Source organism: Xenopus laevis, chromosome 1L (assembly GCF_017654675.1).
Source record: "Xenopus laevis strain J_2021 chromosome 1L, Xenopus_laevis_v10.1, whole genome shotgun sequence".
NCBI classification, from domain to species: domain Eukaryota; kingdom Metazoa; phylum Chordata; class Amphibia; order Anura; family Pipidae; genus Xenopus; species Xenopus laevis.
The window spans coordinates 168,882,723-168,896,185 of record NC_054371.1 but is presented as its reverse complement, the minus strand read 5'-3'; positions in this window follow the sequence as shown (position 1 = coordinate 168,896,185).

Sequence of the window (13,463 nt, the reverse complement as noted above, 5' to 3'; positions counted from 1 at the left end):
CTTGTTGAAGCTGATCAGGTGATTGCCTTTTCCCCTTAGGACAAAGGTTAGAGCAGGGACAACTATTGGGCCTCACTGCAAATTCTTTTTCAGGCCCCCAAAATGTCTAGAGGTTTTACCCATATTTATTCAAATTGTATATGAACTAGGGTCTCATGGGGCCCCTTTACCTCTTGGGCCCCCCTGGGTTACAGTAAAATCTGAAACCACAAATACCTGCGCGTATTGGAGGTCGTATACATGGCTCCTGTAGGTGTATTTCAAAATTCTGCATATTTGAAGGTAAATAATTATTATCTGTAGGTTTACACCCAAAATGTTAACAAATTACAAAACCTGTCCTACAAATTGGTGTAAACCAGCCATAAAAATGTATGCTTACTACTTCACTCCTTTAAAACCAGACATATAGCAAACCCACCTTCTGTGCTGCTAGGTGCAATTCATTGTATTGCATTTAATACAGGTTGTTAGAAACTAGTGCAGTCTGCACTGTGCACCTAAATTAACTGTTAATTAGCCATGCATGAGAGACAACTTGCCATTACAAGGCAAAGTTGTGCTCACCACTACTTTTTAAAACCATTAGGCGGTGGTGCAATGAGGCTGTGACCACAAAATACATATAGACAAATACAAGAGTCCTCTGCACTCAAACCATTATCAATATATTTAAGACAGCGACATTTTGTGCATACTGCTACTGAAAAATGCCTTACCCTTTAAACAAAACAGGGATTGTTTGTCCATATATTGCAATATATTTAAGCTGGCCAACCATATAGGATGACTTTGACGTAGTTGGCCAGCTTAAATATATTGCAATATATGGACAAACAATCCCTGTTTTGTTTAAAGGGTAAGGCATTTTTCAGTAGCAGTATGCACAAAATGTCTGTCTTAAATATATTGATAATGAGTTGAGTGCAGAGGACCTCTTGTATAAGACAACTTGCCATGGGTAATGTCCATGCAATATTATGGGGCAGACTGCAGTTATTTACCAGTGGTTAAAGGGGTGGTTCACCTTTAACGGTAACTTTTAATATCTTACAGAATGGCCAATTCTAAGCAGATTTTCGATTGGTCTTCATTATTTGTTTTAAACGTTTTTTTAAAATGACTTGCCTTTTCCTTCTGACTCTTTGCAGCTTTCAAAAGGGGTTCACTGACCCCATGTTAAGGCTACAATTTCATTGTTATTGCTACTTTTAATTATTCATCTTTCTATTCAGGCCCTATCCAATTCATACTTCAGTTCGAAAGCTGGCCATAGACGTGCAGATTATTGGGCTATATTGGACGAACAAACGTTTGTGCCAATCTTCCGACCTGCAACTAACCATTCAGATTCAGAAAACAAATCACACGATGCTCAGGCCATTAGTTGACAGACAGCGATCATACAAAAGTTATGTCCAACAAATAGTAGTGTGATATTGTCAGAGAGGGCAATACATGCAGAGATAATATCGGTAGCCAATATAAATCTTTTAACCTGTCCGATCAACTGAACAATCTACAAATGGTCCAAAATTTGTACATCTATGGCCAGCTTTATTCAAATCAGTGCATGGTTGCTAGGGTAATTTGGACCCTAGCAACCATATTGCTGAAATTGCAAACTGGAGAGCTTCTGAATAAAAAGCTAAAAACTTGTAAACCACAAATAATAAAAAATGAATAACAATTTGTCTCAGAATATCACTCTCTACATCATAATAAAAGTTAACTCGAAGGCGAACAACCCTTTAAAGGGATAATCTGGTTAGGCCCTCCAGGATGGGCAATGTCAACCATTTCATCATTGAATGACATACCCCCTCCCCCAGTAATGGCAAATTCAAAATTTTATCAAGGGAAAGCATAGTTTATTTATTACGGTATATCTTCGTTTAGAGATCTACGGCCTCTTCCTTTATGCCCCTTGCAGATCAAGGGAGTTGACAAATTCTTAGTGCTAGAAAATGCCCCATGGGCATACAATTTAAAGAAACTTATTTTCACATCTTTTGGGCTTTTCTTATGTTTTCCACCACAAGGGACAGCGTGAGTTAATGCAGCCAATAATTATGATCGTGGGTGTACTCAGGGCGGCGATTAGAAATCACGGGGCCCCATAAAACAAAATTTCCACAGATCTTTTCACGGATTCAGGACTTCAATTTCGATCCTTTCGTGACTTTGGGTCCTTCCACAGCTTTGGGACTTCAAGGGGCATATTTATCAAATAGTGAAGTTAGAGATCACTGCAGTCCACTAGAGTGAAATTCCACCAATCTCCATTGTTTTCGATGGGATTTTTAAAGGCGTATTTATCAAAGGGTGAAATTTCACCCATTGATAAGTATTCTTTTAAAAATCTCATAGAAATGAATGGAGAGTGGTGGAACTTCACTGTTTGATAAATATACCCCCAGTTCAGCTCTTTGGCTGTTCGGGACTTCGGATCTTACTGGTGTTATAATAAAAAAAGAGGGTCCACGTCCCCGACTGCATATAATAGTGTGTGTGGATCTGTGAATCCACTACTCTTGCTAGGGGACCTTGCTGGGTTGACGGAGACCAGCACCACCATTGCAGTAAAAGTGGAGTTGTGGGAGAGCGATAGATATAACATATTACTTTAAATTTTCAGGTAAGAGAGAATGTCACACACAGGAGAAAGGGGAGAGGCAAATAAAGCAATACTAATAAACCAAGGTAAAGAATGGAGGCAAAATGAAATTTAGAAAAACAACACATGAAAGAATAAAGGATTGAAGAAAGAGCCCTCTTTGCTTTCCTCGATAAAAACCTATTTTTTGGAACAGAGCATACCATCCGATCATCTTTTTTAGGCTAATTCAAGCACTATAAATATTGTATACTTTGAAAAAAATGCTGATGCATACCAGGAATTTTAACAATGAAAAGATTATTTAATGGATCAATGTTTCTGCACTCCCCAGGGTCCTTTAACAAGGTCCCGAAGAGGACCAAAACATTGATTCAATAAATAATCTTTTCATTGGCTAGGGCAGTGGATATTTGTTGCCCGCAATTATTTATTCACAACTGTGGGTGACCAATCTCCACTGGAAATAACTGAAATCGATGGAGTTAAAACCAACATATTGCGACGTCGCCCTAATTTTCCAATTTATGGTGGCCATAGATGCAAAGATCCTATTGTACGAATCGAGGATTCGTACGATTTTCGGACCATGTGTGGAGAGTCCCGACATCTTTCGTCCGGCGGAGATCGGTCGTTTGGTCGATCAGACAGGTTTGATTTTGTCCCGACCGTTCCCACCAGAGCTCATTGCGCTCTCATCGTAATTTGATTGTTCGGCCATAGGTTACCCCCGATATAGCCATGCCCGTTAGTGGCATATCGGGAAAGATCGGCTCGTTTGGTGATGTCGCCAAACGAGCGGATCTTTTGTCTATGGCCAGCTTTAGGGCTCTTATTCATGAGCGTTTTTACCTGCGCTCCCATGCGTTCCGTTTTTCGGCGTTCAGCCGCAGGGGAGCGCAGGAATAGACGCATTTCATTATTTCAAATGGGGCTGTACTCACACAGGCGTGTGTAGGCGCCGAACGCAGGAAAAATGCAGAATGTTGCGTCTCAACCTGTGTTCGGCGCCTACACGCGCCTGTGTGAGTACAGCCCCATTTGAAATAATGAAATGCGTCTATTCCTGCGCTCCCCTGCGGCTGAACGCCGAAAAACGGAACACAGGGGATCGCAGGTAAAAACGCTCATGAGTAAGAGCCCTAAGAGAAACATTTTCAGGAGATTTGTCGCCCACAGTGAAGCATTCGGTCAATCATGAGTGACATATCTCCATGTTGGCCACTGCCTTCAATTCCTGGTGTGCATCAGCACCCATGTTATTATTTTAATTATTTACTATTTACCTAATGTTTTCCCTCTATGATCACACATTACTAGGACACTTCACTTTCTTTTTTGTATTTTTTTGTATTGATGCATTTTACGATAGAGTCTGGGATGTATTATACAATAGAGCAGTGCTGTCAAATTTCTGTGGTAACGAGGGTCAGAATTTTTCTGGCCTGTGTGGTGGAGGGCCGATTATGGAAGCCAGTGTTGACCACTCCATATTTTTAAAACACACCTGTTTTAAACCACACCCATGTTACCACAAAACTTTTAAAGGAGAACTAAAGTTTAACTAAAGAAGTAGCTAGAAATGTTATAATTATGTTTTGGGTTTCTATACCAGCCCCAGCCAACCACAACCCTTTAGCAGGGGAGATCTGTACCCCAAAATATACCCCAGCAGCTCCCCATCTTCTTTTCTGCTGATCCACTGCACATGCTCTGTGCTGCTGTTACTGAGCTTTGGAACCCACTCACAATATACAGTACACATAGAATTTAAATGGCACAATATAAGGCTGATTAGTAATTAATACAATAATTACTACATGGCAACACAGAAACCAGTGCAACTAGCATAAGAATTTAATATTCCACCCCTTAGCATCAGCTTATTTTACAGGCAAACCTGCTTCATAATTTGAGACAACCCTTAAACGTAGCTTTTCAACAGCTGCTCAGAGCCCACTGAGCATTTCAGTGTCACAGACACTTTCCAAGATGGTGACCCCCTGTGACAAGTTTGAAGTCCTGGATCAGGAGGAATATGCAAAAAAGATCAGCAAAGGAAAAATTTCTGAGGGTTTACTTTTCCTTTAATCATGCAAATTTTGTTTGTTTTGAAAATGTAACTTTATTATACCATAGAGTTGATATAGTTACTATTGTTTTTTACACTTGCCATAGCTACCATTTTGGTGCCATTTTTTCACCAAGGGTTTTTTTCTGTTTTTTTTGTCCTTTAGGAAGGTCACTTTGCTAAGACCTATGTGCGGCATTCTTTGTTTTAATACACATATATATATATATATATACATATATATATATATATATACATAAACAAACTACTGGATAGGTGCACTCAGAAAACAATGGAAATGCCTAGGTGCTGGACGGCTCGAGTCTACCCATTTTTTTCATCACAAAAAACCTATGAGTGCGGATTTCTTTGCTCTATATATATATATATATATATATATATATATATATATATAGGCTGGTGCGACAGACGAAACGTTAAGTCCTGTGAGTGCGGCTTCTTCAAGCAGGTGTATGAATGAAAAATGATTTGTACACACATAAATACACACAAACATATGACAATAGTGTGTGAAGTCATAACAGAAATTTGTAAATGGAAGGTGTGCATGTCCTATGTAAGAGCCTTTCCTTGTGTTCCTCACGCTGAGCTTGTTTGATTTGGCTCCCTTCCTTGGCTCTGGCACTGGGTATAATGTGTTCCTTATGCTGTCTAACAGATGCTGTCTTTCTTATTTCTCTGCAGTGGGAGTGCTACGCCCTGTTCGTGCATGGAAAAGCCACCAATGTTCTTTCCCCTCAATGAAATATTTTAGCAGAATATTGTTTAAGGGCTGAACTATGTGAGAGACTTATCTGACCCACAAAAATCTCATCATGCAACTGTGTGCAGCAGCCTCAGACACACAATCTGATCTTCCATGCTGTAATTTAAAATCTGATCAGATACAGTTGAATAGTTCTTGTTTTATGAATCTCCATCTAACAGTCATATATTTCTGTGAGAATGCGAAACAAACATCTATCAGGCTTTATCTGGTCAGAAGAAAACACAGCATGCAGCTTTCCCTTGTGACAGTTTTGTGTTGAATGGAAACTTTCAAGACGTTTACAGAACATATTATACCATCATTTACATGCTCCTGTACAGTTGTTTATATTCATTGGGCTGTTTTTTTTAATAAGCCCTCAGGACATCCTTGCATATCTAATAGTGCAAAATAACTGCAATATGGGTCCATAAGTACTTTGAAGCTTGACGTTCCTGTAACAACTTAGTATGCAGCAATCTTCTGTGAAGATAAATACCATAAGTAATGCACATGGTCCAGCCACACAGTATTGAAACCATTGAAGTATATTATTCAGCAAAGTAAGGTCATAATATAAGTGAACAAAATGCAGCAGACACTCACTAACCAGCAAATATAAGTCTATTTTGTTACTGTGCCAGTAGAGTGAAGCATTACTTATTTCATGCTAATTCATTTTTCGTGGGCCAGGCGGGTTCGGGACAGCACAAAACTTTTACAGCAGGTTGTGGGGAGGTGGTGGGCTTGACTATGGCTTTGGCCCCCCTGCCTGCAATGTCAGTGCCCCTAAGTCTTCTGGCATTCAGCCTGCCATCCTGCATTGTGATGTCAGTTGTGGGCAGGTTGGGTGCAGGTATATAGTGATAACACTCTGATTTCAGCAACAAGCATTACATTTTTGGCAAGAAACTCAGAGGGGCAAATTCACTAACAGGCGAATTTTCACCAGCGACCGCTTCACAACACTCCGCTCCACTTTCCCAGGCACAAATTCGTTGCCACTATGTTAATTCACTAAAATGCGCAGTTGCTTCTCAGCAGCCGAACGCTGGTGAATTTTCACTTAGGTTGAATAGCGGGTACCTTAAAGTCATATGGTTGTCTTTATTAGATATGTTGGTGCAAATTTTTTTAAGTGGCCACTTTTTAAAACAAATGCCTAATGAGACTTTATAAAGACAGAAGAGATCCTCTACTGGCCTAGACATGAGCCCACCCTTATATAAATGTGGAATGCCCCTCAAATTAGTTAAAACATTTTTTATCACACATAAGTCTTTAATAGTTTGGACTTTTGAAGGTAATTTAAAGGCTTTAAAAAAAAGAAAAGTCGCCAGCGTTTTTGACAACTTTAATGTATTTCGGTCATACAGGATATGATGTCACTGGCATAAGACTGAGGAAGATGTAGCTTTGGTTTGCCTGGTCTGAGGTGGCAAAAGAAACTCTGGCGAAAAATCCGCATTTTATTGAATGATCATTACTATGCAAATGGAGATAGAGTGTGAACAAATGCTAGCGGCAGTCTTGTTCGCTAGAGAATTGTCCTGTACGCCTGTTAGTGAATTGATGATGTCCCTGCTGATGGGATTTCTGCCGAATTGACGCTAGCATTGGCCACTTTACCCTTTAGTGAATCTGCCCCAGAGTCTTGATTTCATCTCTGTTGCTATACATTTGAGTCCCACTGCTCCTAGAAACAGTCATAAAAAGTCACATTTTTATATATGCTTTTATATATGCTCACCTATAAATGTCATACATAAATGAACTGTTTAGTGTCCTGTATTCCTGACCTCCCACTACATCCCTAAAACATTTTCTATTTAATTATTAAAGTAAGGAAATGTAACAATAGTTGCCATTTTGAATGTTAAGTTTGCCATTGACGTGCAGATTTTATCTTTGTATCGGACGTACCAATCTTCCGACCTACTTACCATTCAGATTAAATAAAGTAGTAAAAGAACAAATCAGATAATAATCATATGATATCAGGTCTGGACTGAGAATTAAAATAGGCCCTGGCATTTCAGGTACACAAAGTCCCAGTCAGCCCACACAGAGGCCCAAACAGCCCACACCAGCCCACTAAATACTGACTTTCTATGGCACCTTATAGCAGCCCCTCGGCAGACAGATTGCCAGTCCGGGCCTGTATGATATGGCCAGTTTTACTGTAGTATGGTGGATTTGGAGAATGGCAGAGCTTCTGCTTCCAGTAATGTATAGTTTTGTAATTAGGCTGTCTGGCTGGCCAAATGACAGTGGGAGGCACTGAAACTGGCTGGAGGGTCACACAAAAACTGTGTTTACATACCTCCCAACTGTCCTGTTTTGAGCGGGACAATCTCTCTTTTGACAGCTCAACCCACAGTCCTGTGTTTGTACTGGAAAGTCCCGATATCTCTGTACTGAACAGCCAAAAAAGATGCAATGTTTCTAACTTAATTGGCTATTGGCAGAGAACCCAGAATAGATACTTAAGATACATTTGTAACAGTTTTGTCTCTTGGGAGAAGTTAGACTCACAGCTTAAAGGGCTATTCACCTTCATTAGTAAAACTGTAATAAAACATAAAAACTACAGAAATGTGTTCAAACTTTGATAACCTGGCAAATTTTGTAAAATGGCCATGGTAATTAGTGGGTGTGGCTGCGAAAAGGGCATGGTCAAAAATTGTCAAGTAGTTTTTTTGTCCCTCTTTCCATTTCCAGAATGTTGGGAGGTATGAAAAGATACTATGATTCATATTCATCAATCACTTGCTAAATTGTATGGCTTAGGTGTATATGAGGGTCAGATAGTAAATGGCACAGCTGTTGTTGTTGCTTGCATCTCAATTAGACTTCTCTCTGCAATCACTTCAGTGCACACATGTAAGCAACTTGTTGTGCAAGACTTCAAAGTAAATTTGAGCAGCCTGCAGCTGATTCTGATCTTACGTGAATACAGAGCAGATCATCTGCAAATTACACCCAGATCTTCCGAGAATGGGCTGTGCTGTACCCTGAACTCTAAACCAAAATATAAATCTATTAAAAACCATAACGAAGTCAGCTTAAACAACATAGCATGGAAAACAGCAATCTAACTGACATTGGCGCCATCTGCAGACAAAGCAAATTAAAGTAGCGGTAAGAGGAGAAATGCATTTAATACATTTAAATATAATCAGGAAGATAAAAAACATGGCTGGCCTTTATGGCTCATAGCCTATGCAGCTTTACTGGACACCACATGGAAGAGAATACAAACAGAAATCTTTTTGTATGAATTCTTGTACCTTAAAAACCCCAGGGGGCTGATGGGCTGATTTTGAGAGTTTGCGCAAGCATTTTGTGTGCATCATTGTGCAGCAATAATGTATTTATCACTTGACAGGACAAGGGAATTGATGGCAATCACTTTGTTTGGGGGAAGTTTTGTGCTTTTTGCACCCATCCCTCAGATGTTCAGATGAGTAAACACTCTGATGTTGCTACCCTTTAAAATATAGGGTACTCTGCCTTTTATTTCTTGATGTGTCTGCTGTTCCAGATTGTCTACTATTGTCTTCAAGAACAAAATTCACTAGGTTCAGTTCACTAAAGAAGTAGCGAGGTATGCCTCTGGGATCCCCAGTCCACAGACACGACCTGAGTTTTGGCAAATGGGTTACATTGATTACTGTAATGGTAGAGATCACAAATGTATACTGGTGTGTAAGAATAAGGTTAAGTCCAGACGAGGATATTCGAATCTGGCCTTACCCTTAGGGTTAGATATTTCAAAGATCATACAGAGTTACATGGGTAGCCTAACAGATACATTATTGGTGGCCCATGTTCCATGTGGGCGGCGTAGATGGAAGGTGGTGTGTATAGCTCCCACTCTTCCCAACGTAGCTAGGTAGGAGGTGTGCTGGGGGAAGGGTGGGCACTTATGGCGACTGTACTCTGACTAGTATCCCTCATGGAGCTGGCAATAACAGTGGATATAAGAATCCGTTGCTATTATATGTCATTATCCACCGCCGTTCCAGCCTGCGCAACTGTTTTTAATAGTGTGAGATTTTAGGGATATGGTCCCGCACGGTGTAGAGTTTTACACGCTGTGAGTGTTTATGTTGGTGTTGCCAGAAAAGTTTTTTTATTTTAGTTTAAATTTAAAGTTATATTTTAATACATTGTTGCAACCATAACCTGAACTGGTTGGCTTGCTACATTGTAGTTGGATGGGTGGTTGTTTCACTCTCCACTACTGAATGTAGCCGTTTTGTCTTTGGGGGGGGGGAGCAATATTATAAGATTTTTTTTGTCCAGAAACTAGAAGTACAGTTATAGAATATTTATGCATAAACCCAATATACAGAAACATCCACATTACAGAAGGGCCATTTCCCATACAGCAGGCCAAGTAAAGAAGTTGTACTAAAGACACAGTATTTAATATAAGGGCATTCTGTATGACCTTATGCAAATACTATATACTTTGTATGAAGTAAAAATGTAAAGGGTACTACTAGGCAGTTCTTAAAGGACAATGAATTTTGTCCATGCTGATATGTGCTTTATAATGAATAAATACCTTATCTGCCAAGTTTCTATATCTTTTAATTTTTCCCTACAGCTGTACCAGAAAGCATCAAATTCCAGTGAACAGGAGGACTTTACATCAGTCTCTTCTAGCCTCTCCCAGACTAGGCTTGGTGTATGCACACAACAATCAGTTCTGGCCAGCGTTTGTGCAGAATTTGGCGACAGTAGGGTTAATTTATAAACAGTGGCAAATTAAGACCTGAGCAGTAATCCATAGTGACCAATAAGTGATAAGCTTTTTTCAACCAGCTGCAGCTGTGAAAAAGTGAAAAGCAATTATGAAAGTGAAAGCAATAATCTGAATGCCATGGATTTCTGCCCAGGTGCAAATTTGCCCAGTTTTTATAAATGAGCCCCAGTGTTCCTCTTTTTTTAGTAATGGTCAATACTAGGTGTATATTGTATGTGTAGAAGCAATTTTCGAGGAATGCTAGTGACATCAGTGGATCCAAGTTGGTGACCTTGTTCTAAGAAGTTAACACAAACAAAGCTGTATGTCTAAAGAAAACAGTTTTGGAGTATTTCACAAGAGGCATGGGCTAATGATAAGTAAAGTTCTAGTTTAGGCACTTTCCTTGTCCTTCAAAGGTTATGGGACACGGTGCATATTGAAGGCTTGCCGATGCACGTTTCACATGCGTTTTTTCAAGGCAAAACAAACTCGCGTCAGCAACCTACTATTTTTATTATTTATTTTATATTTATTGAAGAACCTTTCTCCTTTTTAGCTATTTAATCAATGGATCAGCGGAACTCTGATCGTATTGTAGCCATTTCGAGTGTGGCATGTATTTCTCCTGAATCTCATTTTTCTCCAAGTCACTGGTGTCACGATCGCCGCCCGGAGCAGGTCCTGGGTAGCGGCGCCGGCGCGATGACGTCAGCGGAGCAGGTCCTGGGTAGCGGTGCCGGCGCGATGACGTCAGCGCGCCGACGTCGGCGCAAGGACGTCACAATGGCGCCAAATTCAAAATAAAAACGCCATCTAGACGCCAGAATGGCGCCCAAGTATAGGAATACTTTCCCTAAGTGTATCCCGGGTTTCCTGTGTGCTTATTTGCTAAATCTTGTTCCTGATTGATATCCTGACCCTTTGCCTGGACTTTGCTGATTTCTGCCTGCATGTGAACTCTTGCCTGGATCCCGACTACTCTTCTGATTAACCCTTTGGACACCGCGACCTTGCTCCCTCAAGAGGGCTTCCTCCTCGATCCTGACTACCTCCCTGGAGGGACCTCCCGGCTCCCTGACATTATACTTGGGCCATGGATCCTACTGAGGAAGCTACGCCTGATGTCGGACGAGCGCTCCGTTGACTGGCATCCCGCATGGAGGAATATGAAGCCCAGCAGTACCGCATAGGACAGGCCTCCAGCGCCTCCTGCTTCCCAAGCGGCTGTAAATCCTACCATGGCGGACGTCTCGTCTAGCACAGGTTTCTCGTCTGGTGAGCCTCGTATTCCGCCTCCTCCTCGCTTCAGTGGGGACCCACAGGCCTGCAGAGGTTTCACTACACAGTGCCAGATCCAGTTCGAGTTTCAACCCTTGCACTTCCCCAATGAACGTTCCAAGGTGGGGTATGTGATGTCTCGTTTGGTGGGCAAACCGCTTGAGTGGGCAACATCTCTTTGGGAGAAGAATTCTCCACTGACTTTTGATGCCAAGGCTTTTCTTCAAGCATTTCGTACTGTGTTTGATGCCCCGGGTCGGGTCACAAATGCCCCTTCTCGTCTTTTGCAACTCCGACAGGGAAACCGCAGTGTCAGTGACTATGCTATTGACTTTAGAACTTTGATGGCTGAGACTTCCTGGAATGACGATGCCTATAAGGCCGTATTCTATCAAGGTCTGTCTATTCGCATTAAAGATGATCTTGTCTCCAGGGAGTTCCCTGATCTGCTGGAAGATCTGATTGCACTATCCATTAAGGTGGACACTCGTCTCAGAGAGCATCAAGTAGAGAGGGAGCGTTGTAAACGATTTCAACCCTTGTTGGCACCTCGCTTCCAGAGACCTCTCTTGCAAACTCCGGCTGCTCAAGCTTCTCCTTCTCCTCCGGAGGAACCGATGCAAGTTGGAAGGGCTCGTCTCTCCGAACAAGAAAGACTCCGTAGACGAATGGCTGGCTTATGTCTGTATTGTGGCGGACTCTCATTTTGCGAACTCTTGTCCGGTGAAGCCCACGAGTTCTGTTCCCCGAGGTATATCTAGGGTAACTCATGTAGGGGGCACTACTCCGAAGTCTCAAGAGAACACTCACAGGTTTCTCCCTCCTTTACAGATTCGCCTAGCCACTAAGACCATTTTCGGCTCAGCTTTCATTGACTCTGGAGCTGCTGGGAACTTCATGGACGCTCTTTTTGCCAAACACATGGAAGTTTCCTTATTCCCATTGTCCACTCCGCTTTGTGTCACTGCCATTGACGACAGACCCCTGGAGGCTGAATTTATCTCTAAGACGACTGGGGAATTGCCTGTGCAGGTTGGGACGCTGCATAAAGAAAGACTATCGTTCCTAATTATTTCCTGCCCATCCGTTCCTGTTGTTTTGGGTCTTCCTTGGCTGCGCCTGTATAATCCCACCATTGATTGGTCCGCAGGACAGATTTCCCGTTGGAGCCCATTTTGCCAGCAGCATTGTCTTCCTGCTAAATCCCTCCAGAGGGTGAATATCTCTATGTCTGATCTGAAGACTCTACCCTCCTTCTACAGGGAATTCTCTGAGGTATTCTGTAAGAAATCCGCAGAATTCCTTCCTCCACATCGACCATACGATTGTCCTGTCGATCTCCTGCCAGGAACCATGCCCCCTAGGAGTCGCACCTATCCTCTTTCTCCGGCTGAGACTTCCGCTATGAAAGACTATATTCAGGAAAATCTCCAGCGGGGGTTTATCCGCCCCTCTACTTCTCCTGCCGGGGCAGGTTTCTTCTTCATGGAAAAGAAGGATGGAGGCCTACGTCCTTGCATTGACTACCGGGGCCTTAATAATATCACTGTTAAAAACCGGTACCCCTTGCCTTTGATTGCTGAACTCTTTGACCAATTGAAAGGGGCTAAGGTTTTCACTAAATTAGATCTCCGTGGGGCGTACAACCTCATCCGTATCCGTGAAGGGGACGAATGGAAGACGGCATTCAACACTCGGGATGGGCACTATGAATATCTCGTGATGCCCTTTGGCCTCTGTAATGCCCCCGCTGTCTTTCAGGAGCTCGTGAATGACATTTTCCGGGATCTCTTGGGAAAGTCTGTGGTCGTGTACCTGGATGACATCCTAATCTTCTCGAAAGACCTTGAATCTCATCGCTCCCAGGTGAAAGAAGTGCTCTCTCGTTTGAGGAAGAACTCTCTCTTTGCCAAGTTGGAGAAGTGTGTCTTTGAGGTGTCTAAGATTCCTTTCTTGGGTTATATCATCTCCC